The sequence below is a fragment of the Halichoerus grypus genome, chromosome 1 (assembly GCF_964656455.1).
Source record: "Halichoerus grypus chromosome 1, mHalGry1.hap1.1, whole genome shotgun sequence".
Lineage (NCBI taxonomy): Eukaryota > Metazoa > Chordata > Mammalia > Carnivora > Phocidae > Halichoerus > Halichoerus grypus.
In genome coordinates, this window is record NC_135712.1 from 80,035,082 (window position 1) to 80,054,285 (window position 19,204).

The following is a 19,204-nucleotide window of genomic DNA, read 5'->3' on the forward strand; positions in this document are numbered from 1 at the left end:
TTGGCCACCAAGATTTAAGAAATACTGGCAACGAGTCTCAGGCCACTCTAGTACAACACCACATTTTTTTTTCCCGCCTCATCAGTAGCACCTGCACATACACAAAATGAAATGTTAGTCACCCTCCATGAAAAGTGGAGGGCTTCGGAATTGCCTCAGTCCAAATCCCTGGGCCTCAACAGCAAACAGGAGCTCCCGAGTCAAGCGATTGCTAGCCACGACCCGCACCCTCCGCCCCACCCCCCACCCTCCGCCCCACCCCCCACCTCCACACACAGACATCCCCTTTTTGTCCTCTTAATGTTTCTGGTTGCCCTCTGAAAGGAAGAAAGGAAGGAGACTCAGCCTTACAAGTTTCTCCTGCCTGGGGTTTTGCCAGTTGGTGCCCCCGCTGCCCTGCCGTCCACAGTAGAGGCGTAGGCCAATGCCTGTCCACTGGTCAAGGAGTGGGATTATCCCCGCCACTGAGCCAGCCATTCCTGGACCTGGGAGCTCTTCACCAGAGGGCTAGAGAAAAACAAAAACAAAACAAAACACAACAAAACAGGGGCGCCTGGGTGGCTCAGTCGGTTAAGCGTCTGCCTTTCACTCAGGTCATGATCCCAGGGTCCTGGGATCGAGCCCCCCATCGGGCTCCCTGCTCGGCGGTAAGCCCGCTTTTCCCTCTCCCGCTCCCCCTGCTTGTGTTCCTGCTCTCGCTATCTCTCTCTCTCTCTGTGTCAAATAAATAAAATCTTTAAAACAAACAAACAAACAAAAAAACCCAAAGCCATATGGAGGAACAAGGACATTGAGGTTTCTTCCTTGGTTTGGGTAACTTGCACCCTCGTACTGCTGGAGGGGCACCTCCTCATTGTGTAAGTTTTCATTAGGGTATCCTCAACGGTTGCCCAGTTTTCTGAAAAGATCCTCTTCCTCTTCCTCCTTTTCTGCCTGCTGAGATCCTCTCCAAGCCTTTCCAAGGCCCATCCCTAATTTTCCTCAAAACCTACCTCCGGTCCACAGAACAATGAAGACCCAGCCAGCCCTCCAATTCATTGTTCAGTCTTGCACATTTTCCCTTTACCAGCACTCAGAGTGTTAAAAGATTTCTTGTTAGTTTTGCTTTTGCTGACCCCTGCCAGAGTTCTGGGCCGTTTGATGGAAGTGGGTAGGAGCCCAAACGTGAGATATTGTTGGTTTGGGCCTAATGTGCCTAATACCCAACATAGTTCATTCACCACCCTGAAGATTAACTTCCTGACGGGGACCAACTCTGGTATCAAGAAAAACATATCCTCCTAATAATGTGACTTTGATCTTGTTCAATCTAATCTGGCCTTATTATCCAAAAGCAAGTAGAGTTCCTTGTCCTAGATTTTATTACAAAAGTTGCTCACAGGCTTGGCCTGCTTCGTGGAGAAGTAGCACCTGGCCCTACCTGAGCCTCTTTCCTAATCTGTAAAATAGAGGTAATCAAACCGGCTTCTCAGATCTGTGGGCCAATGAAATGTGCTTATGTATGTGATAGACCGACTTCAGTGCCCAGCATGGCCGAGTGCCTAATGTTTCTCTTCCCTTTTCTTTAGTTATCTAATAAGCCAATTTACTTGTCACTTCTGCATCCTGCATTTTCCTACATTTTCCACAGATCTGCCCTTTCCCCTCTCCAAAGCCATCAGAACTACTGTCATTCAGACCCTGATCATTTCTCAGGCCTTTGCAAAGCCACCTCCTCTTGTGCTCTGTCTCTCTTGTATCTATTTGCAGGGTGATCTCTCTTTTGTTGTCTTTTGTTGTTGTTATTTTGTTGTCTTTTGTGGTTGTTGTTAAGGAAGGCAAATTTATATTGTTGTTCTTATTTATCAAGGAAAATAAATTTATAAATTAAATTTGTGGTTTTCTGTTACTAAATCACTAAAAGTGGTTGGGTTGATTTTCATCAAAGTCCAGATGTTTGTTTGGAGTAATCTGACTTCAACTATGGAGCAACCCTGATACTTAGTTTGGAGGGCCCTAAGGAGAACCTCAAAAAGAAAGGAATCTCTGGGAGGACCTGAAACTGCTCCCAGTTTCCCAGCCAGAAGGGGAGGATGACTCTAGGCAAGAAAGACCCTGCTGAGTTAGCATGAATCCCTCAAATGGTTCATGATGGTTCCAAATGAGGACCCAAGGCAGATGTCACAAGGGTACGCCTTCCAAATTACAGGGGTGGATTTTTCCAGAGTTGCTTCTCACCCAGACAACCCTGTGGGCCTGCTCTGTGTGTATAACTGTCTAATGAAGGTGCAAGATTCTTGTGATCAATCCTTGGAAAGCCAGTTAAAAATAAAAACTGAAATCTGGTTCTAATAATAATATTTTATTTTATTTTTTTAAAGATTTTATTTATTTATTTGACAGAGAGAGACACAGTGAGAGAGAAAACTCAAGCAGGGGGAGCAGCAGGGAGAGGGAGAAGCAGACTCCCCGCTGAGCAGGGAGCCCAACGCGTGGCTCCATCCCAGGACCCTGGGATCATGACCTGAGCCCAAGGCAGACACTTAACCGACTGAGTCACCCAGGCGCCCCTTTAATGAATTTTTTTTTTTTTTTTGATTTTATTTATTTGCGAGAGAGAGAATGAGAGACAGAGAGCATGAGAGGGAGGAGGGTCAGAGGGAGAAGCAGACTCCCTGCTGAGCAGGGAGCCTGACGCGGGACTCGATCCCGGGACTCCAGGATCATGACCTGAGCCGAAGGCAGTCGCTTAACCAACTGAGCCACCCAGGCGCCCCTGAATTTTTAATTAATAAAAGCATTTTGCCTCTGTCTTGCCAATATGCATACCGGCCTTGCTAGAGCCCTTTATCCTTGAAAGGCTCTGAGCAGCACTTTGCAAAGAAACAGTTACTTGAAAGCACTGGACTTGCATTTATTTTGTTTGATACATTGTTTGTAAGGAAGTCATGGTTTCTAAAGCAAAGTAGCTCTATTCCATGAAAAATACTTCTTAGGCCAGAAAAGAAAAGTAGTACGCAGGTGTTTTCCTTCTTGTTTTGTAATAGACTACCAAAAAATTATTCACATAATAATGTTAATAAGCTAACCTAAATGTATTATTCTCTATATATTTATATTATTTCTTACATTTGTTATATATTGTTATGGCATATATTATTTCTTATATTTATTTGTATTATGACATAATAGTAATATATTAACATATAAACAAGTGAACAAGAAGAAAACTTAGGTTCTCACTGCCTTGAAGATAAAACCCAATGTCCTAAGCATGGCATACAAAGTTCTTCATAGCCTGTCTTCAAGTTACTTTATCATTTCCCTATGCATACATCCAGATTGGCAATCCATACTTCTTTTAGGACTCCAATTTTGTTGCCTCTGCCTGGACTGCCTTTCCTCCACCTTCTTCATCTCATGAACTCCTACCTAGTCTTTAGAACCCATCTCAGAAAGGACCTCCTGTGTGAGCCTTTTCCCTTGGCTCCTCCCTGTGCAATTCCAGCATCTTACTGTTTCCTCCTCAGTTCTATGGAGTATGTATCCATAGCTCTATATTAATATTGTTATTATTAATATGCCTGTCTTCTTGAGAGAAGGAGCCATGCCCCATTTTTCTTTATTATTTTTTTAAACGGAAGCTTGAGAAATGTTCAATAAACGAATGAAGAAATTAAACAAATATACAGATGAGGGGAAAGTTGCCCTGATCTCCTGTAGAAAATGAATCAAGGAAACAGACTTATTTTTCTTTTTTTTTTTTTAAAGATTTTATTTATTTATTTGAGAGAGAGAGAATGAGAGAGAGCACATGAGAGGGGGGAGGGTCAGAGGGAGAAGCAGACTCCCTGCCGAGCAGGGAGCCCGATGCGGGACTCGATCCAGGGACTCCAGGATCATGACCTGAGCCGAAGGCAGTCACTTAATCGACTGAGCCACCCAGGCGCCCCAGACTTATTTTTCTAAAGGTATACAGCTAGTGAGAGATTGTGGGGTCACTGATGCAGACGAGAAGGCGTTAGAGTGAGTCATATAGCAGCTCAGAGCACTAGACCAGGGTGAGAGAGGACATAGGTCACCTTTCCTGACTGTTGAGGCCAATGAGAGCTATAAAACCACCTCCCCTCAGTTCCAGTACACTTCTATACCTGTTTTTCCTGTCCACACATTTGGAAGCTTGCCTGCCCCTTTCTATTCTGCTCTCTGTAGCAAGTGATTTCTAGGTTAAAAAAAAAAAAAAAGCCAGTGCATAATACTAAGTTGGAAATGGGGCAAATTGTGTTATTCTTGAATTGTGATTATTTATCAGGGTCATTGTATTGAGAAAATTGACCATTATTCACTCTTGACTAGCTGATGAGAAATGAAGAAATGGTTTTCCTCAGAATACCTTGGAGTAAATGTTAACACTCAAATAGTTATGAGTTGGCCCATCTTTTGGAATTTTTAAAAACTTTTATTTTGAAATAATTATAGGTTCACAGGAAGCTGCAAAAATAGTACAGGGATGTGTCATGTATCCTCACCCAGTTTCCCCAATTGTAACATCTTACATAACTAGAATGCAGAAAATTGACATTGGTACAATCTACAGGTCAAATTTAGATTTTACCAGTTTCACATGCACTTATTTGTGTGTGCGTGTAGTCCTGTGCAGTCTTATCACCTGTGTAGATTGCTGCGACCAGCCCACAAGCGAGAGACAGAACTAATTCATCTCTCAAAGATTCCCTGTGCACCTGTTCTGCAGTTCTCCCCTCCTTTCCTCTGCCCCGTTCTTTGGAGTGCTTTATGTTTTTTCATATTTGATATTTCTTTTTTTTCAAATTTGATATTTCTTACTAATTCTCTTTCTTTGAGAGGATGGGTTCTCCCATTGATTCTTGTGCTGTTTCCAATGCTGGAAGTAGAAAAAAGCACACAGCTAGGAAGCTATAGGGGACCTTCTGTGCCTACGGGCAGGAAAATCATTAACATGAACACAAAGAGACCTCCCAAGGGAAATGATTCTTATTCCTATAACTGGCTCGTTTCCAGGAAAATGTACATTGGCTCTGTCTAGATAAAGGCTTGGCATGGTACAAAAACTGATAGGAGCTCAACAAATATTTATCAGACAAGCACAGTGATCCAACAGTGAGCAATGCATTCCATAACCAGTTCCTAAGAGATTGTAGAACAATTCTCCATTTGTTCCAGAGGGTAGTTACTTCAAATCAGCAAAGCTTACAGCAAATGGAAAAATAAAAAAGCTAGCAGGTCACCTATTTGTTTTTCCCTGTTTACGTATCCTTAATTTATTTCTCTAGCAGGAGACAAAAGACAAAAATAGACTATAGAACTGACTGAAGTCGTTCACCTGAAACATCACTGCTGTCAGGTGCTCTCCATTCCTAAAATCCACCTGATCCCTCTTCTCAGCCTGGTTCAGCCTGCCTTCTGACAGGAGGAAAAGGTGTGGACTGTGTAGCCACATAGGTAATATAGTTACCAAGTGCTTAGTGAGCTTACCTTGATAGCAGGCACAGTGCTAAGAACTTTACTTATAATAGTTCATTTAATCCAGAAAACAACCCTGTGAGATAGGTGGTTTTGTTTTCTTCATTTTACAGTTGAGAAAAGTAAGAGTTCGAGAATAGAAATTTTTTTTTTTTTTTTTAAGATTTTATTTATTTATTTGACAGAGAGAAAGAGAGAGGGAGCAAGCACAAGCAGGGGGAATGGCAGGCAGGGGAGAAGCAGGTTCCTCGCCGAGCAGGGAGCCTGCCCTGGGACTCCATCCCAGGACCCTGGGATCATGACCTAGCCAAAGGCAGACACTTAACCGACTGAGCCACCCAGGCGCCCCACGGAAATGTTTTGCTTAAAGCCACACAACTAGTGAGGAAGACGCGGGATGTGAACTGCTGCTAGGGAGTCCTGGCATTCATCAGGTCTGAGGGATGACACAGAATCTACACACAACACTTTGAAAAGCCCCCCAGGGTAAATCTGATGTACTGACTCTTTGGGAAGCATTGCTGGAATCTACTTCCTGCAAAGAATGCCTTGCTATTCGAATGGAGTACAGACCCAGAGAATTGATAAACTTACATGAAAGATGCTGTTGCTTCATAAATGCCTATTTCAGGTAGACAATGCTGAATGACTAGTGGTTTTTGCCCTGATGCTCTGTCTTAAGTTGTTCGTGTCTTTATTTATAAATTTATGTTTCAGCTCATCAGACTCTCACCAGCCTGAGTAAATACTATTAGCACTTTCCACCAGAGGGAATTAAGTATCTTGTAGCTGTGGGAGCACAAGTTAAGTTACTTACAATACTGAGGTGGATGGATTCTGACATAGCTCTCTATTTAAAGCTTTTGCATTTACTTTTCTTTTAAAAAGGCGGAAGAGAGGGAGAGGGAGAGATAAGTACTCTGGATAGGAAGAAATAAAAATATGTATAATGCCATAAAAATTTCCTTTAATCTGAAGTATATTTGGGCAAATACAGGTATATGATTAGACTTAATGAAATGTTCTTAGCAAAGTCTAAAGACTGCCGTATGAGGCATGAGTGTGTGAATTAACATAAAAAGTAGTTTTGTGTTCACAGGCCAACAGAATACTCATTGCATTTGTTTCATTCACAAGAACAAGGAGGCAAATATCTCAAATCACACTCGATTTCAACATACCACGCCAAACGACTAATAAACCGCCCACAAAGAATGAAACTATTTTGAACTCGTCATTCTGCAAATACACATTATGATATTAAGATATGCATAAAAATTTTAAAAAGATATGCATAAAATTGTGTCAGGCAGAAATGTCCCAACCTTCCATTGAAAAGAGGAGGAGTCAAATATCCTGAAAGGGTTGGGACCCGCCTGCAGTCCCTCGGGAACTTCCTGTTGTCACCACACCTCTGAATTAGTTATCTGAGCGCTCTCTGAGCAAAGCCCTCAGTGAAACTCTAAGGCTCTGCCCAGGAAACCAGTCTTGTTGTGAATGTGATACACTCTCCAGTTTCCATATGCTGAGATTATACTTCTTCATCAGTTTGATGTGCTTGGTCAAATCAGGTAAGTCATTTATTGAATGGTTTTCTTTTTTTTTTTTTTTTAAAGTGCCCAGATAATCTTTTTTTTTAAGTTTTATTTATTTATTTGACAGAGAGAGACAGCGAGAGAGGGAACACAAGCAGGGGGAGAGGGAGAGGGAGAAGCAGGCTTCCCGCTGAGCAGGGAGCCCGATGCGGGGCTTGATCCTAGGACCCTGAGATCATGACCTGAGCCGAAGGCAGACGCTTAACGACTGAGCCACCCAGGCGCCCCTGAATGGTTTTCTTAATTATTTAAAAAACATTATTAGTAGTATTGTCACTTTGCATTTTATTAGCCCAGTTCCTTCAATGGACTTTTTTAAGTTTTATTTTATCATTTTTAAGGAAATAAGATATGTGTTAAATGAACTTTCTAATCCTGAAAAAATTTTTTTCTCAGTAATAAAAGAGATTATTGTTCCTTTCGATTAACTTGTTCTTCTGATGTACAAAAAATAAACGTGCTGAGAAATCTAAAAGTTATTTTCTTTCATAGTTAAGTTTTCTGTGCCTTTCCACCTCTATGAAATAAGATCATTTATTTTCTGGAAATTTTAAGTTTTATTTTATTATAATATCTAATATATAGAGGATAGGTTTTTATAAGCTTTCATACATTGACAGTTTATTTCAGTTATCTTTTAGGAAAACATGACTTTATGTAAACCTCTTGGAATGGTGCCTGGCATATTGATAACTTAAAAATTATTGATCATAATGAATATAAATTAAAACAGTTACGTACAGGGTCACCTGGCTGGCTCAGTCAAAAGAGCATTCAACTCTTAATCTCAGGGTCATGAGCTTGAGCCCCACATTGAGTGTAGAGATTACTAAGTGAGTGAATGAATGAATGAATAAATAAATAAATAAAAATAAATAAATCAGTAATGTACATAGCAGGGTGACAAAAATAAAATGAAATGCTTTTTTTAAAAGAAACTCAGCCTTCTTAGGAATCCAGTTCTTTTTTCTATGATAGTTTAGTCTTGTGAAATTTTACCATGGTTTATGGTAATAAAAATTGGTACAATTTTCTTAAGGGAAATATGTTACGTATAGTATCCATAAAAATGTTCATGCCCTTTGAACTAGTAAAACCACTGCTGAGAATTTATTCTAAGGAAATAACTTTTAAAAGGGAAAAAAACTCATAAGAAGATGATTCTAACTATGTTACTTACAATAACTTGAAACTAGATTCAGCAGAAATGTTTCTAAGAAGTACAGGAATGGATAAAGTCCAACATAACAAACTTTTTGAAAAATGTAGCCTTTAGAATAATTCTGAAGCTACGTAGAATTGTGCAAACATGTTTATAAAATAATGTCAAGTAGACAAAACAGAATTCAAATTTGTAGATAAACTAAGATTACAACTGTGTTAAAATCATGTATCCATGCCTGTAAATAAGGTTTAGAAAGGAAATGGAAAAGTTAAAATAGTTGTACTAGGATTTCAGGCTTAAATAAATAAATTTTTCTTAATTTGTGCTTTTGAAGTTGATTTAACAGTAAGTTACAATTATACTAATGATAGTATTTTTCACTGAGAAGTCAACATTTTAAAGTGTGTGTTAATTGTAATTTTTAAATTTAAAAAATGAACATAAATTTAGAGATAGTTTTAGGAGAGTGGGGTTAATCCTGACACAAAAACCTGATGCTGATTTGTGGGTACTTTTCTTCCAGTCTCGCATTGTATATCTCTGTATACAAAGTTGGAACTTAATTTTTTGGTGACCTGCCTTTTTACTTAACATTACCTCATCAGTAAAGTCTTATTTTAAGTGATTCTAGAAGACTTACTGCTGAATTACAGAATCTAAGCAGAGACACACCACAATAAACTTCTGTACCTAGAAGGAAAAAACTAATTATAGCTGTAAGCTATATTTAGACTTCTCAGTATCTTGCAACTTCCATGGGAGAGGGTATTGAATAAAATGCATCTGATAGTAGAAATTATTAATCATAAATACAATGACTTTCTGCTTTTCCCTTCTTTGGCTTGCTGTCCAAAAACCAACAAGTATTAAGATGTGATTCGGAAATGCAGAGGATACCGGTCATTCACTATTGGAGATCTTTGTTCTGTTCTAACCTTTGTGAAATCATGATAGGAATATTTGCCATAATTTTACCAGTGAACAAAGTAATGGCTAGCAAGCTCTAGTGTGCACTAGAATCACCCGGGGACTTGTTTAAAATGCAGACCATCCCCAAAGATCCAGACTCAATGGGTCTAGGGTGAGATCCTGGAATCGGCATTTCTAACAAAACCTCTGGTTTTTGCAGCTGGAGGTGATCCAAAGAACAAATGCTGATAACTATTGTTCTAAATTAAGGCTGTGGTCATAAATATATTTTAAAGTTACTCTTCTATCAATACTTTGGCTTATGGAAACCTGTGTAAAACTACATAGATATTTGCCTAGAGAAAATAGCTTAGTGCCCAAAACAGAGAATTATTTCCTCGAATATTTGAAGGCCTCCCGAGATAATTTATAACTCCGTGGTGTGTGTGTGTGTGTGTGTGACAGACTTACCCTTCTCTGACAGGGAGACAAAGGTGAGAGGTGGTAGAGTATGAATGTGCATATTTATGCACATGATTTTTTTTTTTAATTTTTTTTTCTAAAGATTTTATTTATTTAATTGACACACACACACACACACACACACACACAGCGAGAGAGGGAACACAAGCAGGGGAAGTGGGAGTGGGAGAAGCAGGCTTCCCGCCGAGCAGGGAGCCCGATGCGGGGCTCGATCCCAGGACCCTGGGATCATGACCTGAGCCGAAGGCAGTCGCTTAACCAACTGAGCCACCCAGGCGCCCCTATGCACATGATTAAGAGATGAGAATGAGGAAATATAGTATCTCATTTGTTTTCTCAGTTGTATCCTAGAAGTTATGCTGGTGGTTAAAAGCAGAAATGTCCAACCAGGATGGCATATGCTTCTTGCCCATATGCTTCTTGCCTGTATTTGTTGGGGTTTTATTTTTTATTTTATTTTTTTTTAAAGATTTTATTTCTTTATTTGAGAGATACAGCGAGAGAGGGAACACAAGCAAGGGGAGTGGGAGAGGGAGAAGCAGGCTTCCCGCTGAGCAGGGCCCGATGCGGGGCTCGATCCCAGGACCCTGGGACCATGACCTGAGCCGAAGGCAGACGCTTAACGACTGAGCCACCCAGGCGCCCCTGTTGGGGTTTTAAAAAAGAAATGAGATACTCCACCAGGTTTGGCCCTAGCCAACTGGGAATGTTTCAGTCTGCGAGCAAGAATGTCCTGTCCCCTTCAAGGTGCTTCAGGCTAGATCAAGAATCAAAATGACATAAGACAGATTAACAGCAGAAAATCAAATTTAATTTAGTACCTATGGGGAGTCCACGGAAATTCCAAGGGACAGTCAGGCAAAATGAGGTATATATGTCATTCTGAATTAAGGAGAAGTAGGTAGAGGTCTGGGACTTCAAAGGGAAGGAATGAATTCACAGGAAAATGAAAAAGAATTAAGTGTTTGGTAAATGTGTTTGCTGGGCCACTCAGAAACAATGGGACATAGAGACTTTGATCAAAGAGGCCTTACTAGGTTCCTCCCTGTCTACCACACCTAATTCATAACAGTGTAGTTATCTATGGTGACAGCTCTCCTCCTGGAGCTGGTCCTCTATCTAAATTCTTTTTAGGCTGTTGAGGGCGAGGTAAAGAGCTTTTCTTGAATCTCCTGGGTTTTGATTGCCTTTTATTTATTTATTTAGTTAGTTAGTTAGTTAGTTAGTTTTAAGAGAGAGAGTGAGATGGTTGGGGAGACGCACAGGGAGATGTAGAGAGAGAGAATCTTAAGCAGGCTCCATGCCCAGCGTGGAGCCTGACATGGGGCTCAATCTCACAACCCTGAGATCATGACCTGAGCTGAAATCAAGAGTCAGATGCTTACCCCACTGAACCACCCAGGTGCCCCACTGATTGCTTTTAATTCAAAATAATCTTCATGCCAAAGTGGCCTATTTGGGGGCAGCCTGCCCTTGACCCCTACCCTTCACCATCTGGTTCAGAACAGATTTCTAATGCCAAATTCAGTGTGGTTCCTCTGCATTAAAAAATATATGAACTGAGTTACTTTCCAGATTTAAAAAATTTAATAGAATTTCATAGTAGGAAAATGTCACTTCCCCCTTCTACCTCTTTTTAAAAATAGGAGTCCGGGTGCCTGGGTGGCTTAGTCATTAAGCATCTGCTTTTGGCTCAGGTCATGGTCCCAAGGTCCTGGGATCAAGTTCCACATTGGGCTTCCTGCTCAGCGGGAAGCCTGCTTCTCTCTCTCCCTCTCCCTCTGCTTGTGTTCCTTCTCTCTCTGTCAAATAAATAATATCTTTAAAAAAAAATAGGAGTCCAGCTCATATTCTTTTTTGTTTGTTTGTTTGTTTGTTTGTTTTCTCCACGGCAGTTTCTGGCCTAAAGGGATTTTTATTTCTGGGACTTTTGGAAATTACTTCAGAACAGTGTTTTCACGCAAGCATAAAAATGTGCTCTAGTGTGGGTTACAGGAAACATCCTGACTTCACCAACTAACATGTGGCGAGCTGTGTCTCAGACACTGACTAGTATTCGTAGCCCAGAATGTGGAATCCTTGACAATGTATCCCTTAATCTTGGTATCAGTAAATACTTTCAGGAAACATCAAGTCAGTATACCTGTCCGTGGGATCTCTGTTCTAAAGAAGTTATTAACACCTGTGTCATGTTTGGGGGTGGGAGAAACGATAGCTTGACACACCTTGAAACCCAAAACTTGAAATAAAAGAAGTGTGAGTCAGGGCCATCCTTGTTTTACTTCCTGACTGAATACCATGCATCGAGATTAAATTAAACCCTGTCACTTGGGCTTGCTAGTGGACTACACTTCACCAACCATAAGTCTAAGAGAAACTGATACTTTCGTTTTTAATCAGTTGACTCAGCCACATTGAGAGACTGAATATGAACCTACCTGTACTTACTGATTCTCAGAGAATCTCAGAACTTTCTCTCCTGCTGCCCTCACTCACAATCGCTTTATCAGTGGGTTATTTCTGTCCATAATTCTATCTTCTCTTTTCACTGACACCTCTTTGGATATGAATGAGGAGCCTCTTTTTGTAGAAGCTTTCCCCCAGTCAGAAATGTGGGAAATGAAATCAGTTCCCAAAGCACGTAGAAGCTAAAAGGCTAGAACTGTGTGTGCCACCAAGACCGCTTGTGTGGCTTCGTTTCGCTTCAGGGCTGTAGGTCTTGTGACGATAAAGCAAAAGTATCCCTTGGAAGTCTCATCAGAAAGGGAGTGGGGTGGTCAGTGATCAGTCTGAGGGAATCACGCTTTTCTCTCCAGCTGGGACTCAGCTGAAATAGGTCAATCTAGGGAAACAGAGGTCTATCTGTTTTCTCTGTTGTATCCTAAGTAAATATAGCCAGTGGTTAAAAGATTGGAGGTGTCCTTGCAATCAAGAGGGCATTTTGTCTATCCAGCACAGTTTTCTCTGGCAAAGATAAAACAAGCTAACAGCTGTTAAGTAGTTCCTAAGCCTGAGAATAAGAGTAGTTTATTTATTTATTTATTTTTTTTTTTTGAAGATTTTTTATTTATTTGACAGAGAGAGACACAGCGAGAGAGGGAACACAAGCAGGGGGAGTGGGAGAGGGAGAAGCAGGCTTCCCGCGGAGCAGGGAGCCCAATGCGGGGCTCGATCCCAGGACCCTGGGATCATGACCTGAGCCGAAGGCAGACGCTTAACGACTGAGCCACCCAGGCGCCCCAAGAGTAGTTTATTTTTGCAGGAATAGGTACAAACCCTCCCACAACAGACTAACTGAAGTGGGGGCTTTATTCAGAGGTCCATCACTCAGTCCCCAAGGGGTAAGAAAAAAATGGAAAACTGGGGGCTTCTTTTGATGTTGACAGAAAAAGTGAAACTTCTGCCCATTTACCCCCAAAAGACTTTTCATCTTTTCACTCTGGTCTTTCTATGAAAGTTTGAAATTATAGGAACCATTTCTTAAAACAGTTGTATTGCAATATAATTCATACATACAATTCTCCCATTTAAACTGTTACTCAATGGTTTTTAGTATATTCACAGATATGTGCAACAATCACCAGTCAATTTTAGAACATTTTCATGACCTCAGAAAGGAACCTGGCACCCTTTAGCTACTGCACCCTATTTCCCCAACTACCTCCTTCCCCCAGCCCTTAGCAACCACTGATCTACTTTCTGTTTCTATAGATTCCCCTACTCTGGACATTTCATATGAATGGAGTAATATGATTTATGGTCTTTTGTGATTAGCTTCTTCATTTATCATAATGCTTTCAAGAGTCATCCTTATTATAGCATATGGAAGCATGTTTGTTAACCAAAGGGTATTTAATTAGCCAAAAATTCCTGCTTAGCATAAAGGTGACAAAACACCTAGTTGGTCAACATTTTATTTTGTTTGTTTATTATTTTAAAGATTTTATTTTTAAGTAATCTCTGCACCCAACGTGGGGCTCGAACTCACAACCCTGAGACCAAAATTTCCATGCTCTACCAATGGAGCCAGCCAGGTGCCCCTGGTCAACATTTTAATTCCAAGAGTAATGTATGGTTATTTTCAGATCTTTTAATTAAAATTAAAAGAAATTTTAATTTCTTGCTATATTAATTTTTTTAGATTTGGGTTGTCTTTGGTTAGTAAGACTGCCCTGGAAATTTATTTTCCTAAATTAGGTGCCTCACGTCCTTTCAAATCAGCTAGCTTGGGCAGATCTTAGAATTTTGTGTCCAAAAGGAATGCAAGAGATTAGCTAAATCTCTAAGGAATGAGGAACCAATCTGTCAATATGAGGACAAGGAGGGCCCAAAGAGGTTATTTGTTTTACTGATTAATGACAGCGCCAGAACCAAACCCAGTTCTCTGGCCAGGGAGAAGCACTGTCCCCTGTATAATGGCTAATATGCTTCCCTTTTCCTTCCAAAATCCTTCCAAAGTGATGGAAGGAAAGTAGCTAGTATTTATTGAGCACTTGCTTTATATCAGATCCCATGCTAAGCAATTTACTTATTTTACTTGACCTTCATAACAACCCTATGAGATCAGTACTTTGTCAGGGAGCATGAATTTCCTGTCCCCTTCAAGCCAGACCAGGAATCAAATGAGCATGAGACAGATTAACAGCAGAAAATCAAATTTAATTTAGTACCTATGGGGAATCCACACAGACATGGATATTCCAAAGGACAGTCAGGCAAAATGAGGTATATATGTCATTCTGAATTAAGGAGAAGTAGGTAGAGGTCTGGGACTTCCAAAGGGAAGGAATGAATTCACAGGAAAATGAAAAAGAATTAAGTGTTTGGTAAATGTGTTTGCTGGGCCACTCAGAAACAATGGGACATAGAGACTTTGATCAAAGAGGCCTTACTAGGTTCCTCCCTGTCTACCACACCTAATTCATAACAGTGTAGTTATCTATGGTGACAGCTCTCCTCCTGGAGCTGGTCCTCTATCTAAATTCTTTTTAGGCTGTTGAGGGGGAGGTAAAGGCTTTTCATGAATCCACTGGGTTTTGATTGCTTTTTAATTCAAAATAATCTTCATGTCAAGTAGTCCATGTTAGAGTGGACTGCCCTTGGCCTCTACAAATATTAACCCAACTCATCATCCACATCATCGACAATTACTAATTTTTTAGCATTTACTATGCACCACCTAGTACTTTAGATACTTCATACACATTATCTCTAATTCTCACCACAATCCTGATAGCAGGGCTGGGATTAGGGTAAGGTCAGTGAAGCACTGACCAGGTGCAAAATTTAAGGGGGTAAGGGAGACCATAACTCAATAATCAAGATAAATTACATTTATGATTTTAATGCAACAAAAATAGTTTTCATGGGGGGCCTGGGTGGCTCAGCCATCTGCCTCCGGCTCAGGTCATGATCCCAGGGTCCTGGGATCGAGCCCCGCATCGGGCTCCCTGCTCAGCGGGAAGCCTGCTTCTCCCTCTCCCACTCCCCCTGCTTGTGTTCCCTCTCTCCCTGCCTCTCTCTCTGTCAAATAAATAAAATCTTTTAAAAAAGAAAATATTTTTCATGATATTTTAATGCAGTATGTAAATGATATTTTAATGTTTAAGTAATATTTTACTGCAAATAATATGTATATCATTAATAATGCATTCTCACAGTACATAATAAATGATAGGCATAAGTGACATTTTTAGGCATAAAATGATATTTTGATATTTGATATTTTGATAGGCATAAGTGATATCTTTGAAAATGAAAATCAATGCAAATAAGTCAGTGATGAAAAAAATATCAGGGGCACCTGGGTGGCTCAGTAGGGTAAGCGTCTGATTCTTGGCTTTGGCTCAGGTCATGATCTCAGGGCTGTGAGTCTGAGGCCTGCATCAGGCTCCACAATCAGCAGGGATTCTGCTTGGGATTCTTTCTTTCCCTCTGCCCTTCCCCCCACTTATGTGCGCGCGCGCTCTCTCTCTCTAAAATAAATAAATAAATCTTTTTGTTATACGCAAACAATGAATCATGGAACACTACATCAAAAAAAAGAAAAAAAATCTAAATTTTACGTAAAGACAGACTATTATTTGTTTTACAACTCTGTGTTATTATATATATAGGAGAAGTCATTTCCAGTCAGCCCGCTGTCCCTGGGCCCATGCCATCTTCATTTCCTTGCTAGGTGATTTGGTTTATGAGAGTTGATAGTGGTATCTGAACAGACTCAATAGCAAAGGACTATATCTGTGGTCATGGTTTTTGACTATCGAGGTTTTATAAACTTTTCCCCACTTGGTTCAAAATCTGGGAGGATACTTCGGTAAGTAAATATGTAGTTGCTGTTTGTTGTTGTTTTTTTCCTCTTGCCTCGGGCTCTGTATGGCTCTGCAGAGCACTGCCTGACAGACTGGCATGACCATGATCATTTTACACATGTGAAACTGAGGCTCAGAGAGGTTAGGTAATTAATTACCAAGGGTCACGTAGCTAGGAGGCAATGGAGTTGACCTGACTCTGAAATCCGTGCTCCAAAATCATGTTGTATTTTGTTTAGGACATTAGACCAAGGTTGGCAAACTTTTTCTGTCAAGAGCCAGATAATAAATATTTTCAGCTTTGTGGGCCATTGGTCATTTTACAACCACTCAACTCGGTCTTATAACAGGAAAGCGGCCATAGATGATGCGTAAATGGTCATGGCCATACTTGGCCCATGGGTGACCATGCGTTAGACCAGGACAAAATACCTCGGGGACAACTATGTTATCTCTGAAGATGTTCTATCCAGGTTTCTTTGACATCTTACTCTACTCTGCTCGCATCTCAGCCTGTTCTCCATCGGAGTCTGAATTCCTCATTGGATGGGAGACATCACCCATTCAGTTGTAATTTTCCAATCGTTCGTTAACACTAACTGGCATTTCAGAGGAATTGAATTTCAAAGTAGACTGAAGAGGAAAGACCATGTTTTTCTGCTTCAAATAAACTCTAATAATAGAAGAGGTTAAGCTTTAGAATCCAGTTTAACATGTTCTGTGGTTATTTGGTTAAAGGCCCTGTTAATACTACTTCCAAGTAAATTTGACTTCGTAACAAAACAACACAATAAGCAGAAAGAGGTTTGCTTTCTGAAGGCGTACAAGTAGTTAATTATTTTAGAAATATAAACTAGAAATTAAATATAAATATAGCGAACTATATTTATGAGGGTGAAGCAATTTAACAGATTTGCTATTCACAGATACCTAGTCCTTGCCTCCAAATTGCCTGCCTGCCCTCCAAATTGCCTGAGAATTTGGGTCCAACAAGACACGTTCCAGCTCTATGTGCTGGGGCATAATACTAGACAAAAAACAAGACAACACTGGCCCTCAAGGAGCTTAAACTAACTTGTAACATGGTCCAAAAGGAGATAAATTTAATATTTTCTTTTAAAATGTTATTAATTCTGAGGGGAGAAGAATGAATAGCCTCAGGTAGTTTTTTTTTTTTTTTTTTTTTTTAAAGATTTTTTTTTTTTTTTTATTTATTTATCTGAGAGAGAGAATGGGAGACAGAGAGCATGAGAGGGGGAGGATCAGAGGGAGAAGCAGACTCCCCGCTGAGCAGGGAGTCCGATGCGGGACTCGATCCCGGGACTCCAGGATCATGACCTGAGCCGAAGGCAGTTGCTTAACCAACTGAGCCACCCAGGCGCCCCGCCTCAGGTAGTTTTAAGCAGAGAACATCAGAAATGGAATGCAGAACCCATTTTTGTTTGCACATTATTTTGCAGGCCTTGTTACCTGCAGACATATTTTTACACAATGTAGTCATAATGCATGTGTCATTTCATACTCCATTTATTTCATGAACATTATATCATTATATCATATACCACTTGTGGTATCCAGATGGATCATTCTGAATGGCTGAATAATGTGATACTTGCTTATTCACGAAACATTTATTGATGTCAGCTCTAAGCCAGGCTCTGTTGTTGGCACTGGGTATACAACAATAAACAGAGCAGTTATTTTGGAGCATGGACACCGGAGGGAAAGTTATTTCAGAACAAGAAAAGAATGCTTCAGGTGTGTGGTAGGAAAAAAGCAAGTAGCATAGAAGGGTCAAAGTTCTCTAGAATGGGATTCAATAGAAGAAGAAAGTAGAATAATACCTATAAATCCTGGGGGCAAGAATATTGTTTGAAGCCAGGTCATCATTGAGGCCTAGGAATTCTTTATGGATATGAATGAACTTAGGAGCTGTATTATCCATTAGCCCTTCTTGAAAAGACAGCAAGAGCTCTCACCCAGGGGTGAAGGCAGAAGCCTAGGAAAAGGATTCACGGGGAGCAATGATTGTGTACATTATAGCGCTAAAACTGCATAACCGGGGAAATAATGAGAACTACGGTTCCAGAAGATAATTTTTATATACAGCCCATTCTCGTTAATCATGGTAGTTAATGTGCCATAAAGGACCGGCAAACACTGAATTAGCAAAGACTGAACCATTGCTCCTAGGGGCAATACAGGGTTAGGTTCCTGCAAGCCTTTGGTTACAACATTTTTGTTGACCAATCAATACATAATCTTATTTTATGTATGTTTCTGTTTAAAGACACTTTATTTAGGGCGCCTGAGTGGCTCAGTCAGTTGAGCGTCTGACTCTTGATTTCGGCTCAGGTCATGATCTCAGGGTGGTGAGATTGAGCCCCGCATCGGGCTCCACACTCAGCAGGGAGTCTGCTTGAGATTCCCCTGCCCCCTGCACTCTTGCTCTTTAAAATAAATAAATAAATAAATCTTTAAAAAAAATTAAAAAATAAAGACATTTTATTTAATATATATTGTTTACTCATAACACTGAACTCACGGCCAACAGCACTATAACTCATGCCTGAGTGAAGCTTATCTGAGATACATATTTTCTCTGTAAGGTACTTCACAGCACTTCAGGATTGTGCTTGGGGACCGCATAAAAGGGTGAAATCACCAAGAAAAAGTACAAGAAGCAAAACACTTGCCAGTAAATAGACTGGGAAAAGGACATTGGTTATGGAAGCTGAAACAAGAAGGCAGAGTGTCACCATGTTTGACTTTATTTGAGAGTGGGCATGTGGGGCAACCCAATTTTTTTGTCATTCTGCACATGTCCACGGACGACAGCAAAAGCACCCCAAGTATTGATTTGGGGGGGTTACAAATAAATTTTAGTGAGTAGGTGAATTCATAAATACGAAATCCACAAATAATGGGGATTGACTGTATTCTGACAATAGGAACAAAAAGTGTACGTTTGTGTGAGTGTGTGTGTATGTTCTGAAGGAGGGGCCAGGGAGGGTATGAAAGACAATGTGTGTTAGAACAGATACAATAAATACAACAGAAACTCTCTGTTTCTGTTGATGCATCAATACATAGAGGCTTAAATATTGTTTATTTTTTAAACTAAAAAAGGAATCACTAGATGTATTAAAAATAATTTTATAACTAACGAAAATCAGGAGATAGACATTGGGTCAGTGAGGAGAAGTACTGGGTGTGCTGATGCCCTCATTATTTGTAAGGGAGGATCGTTCGATACTGTC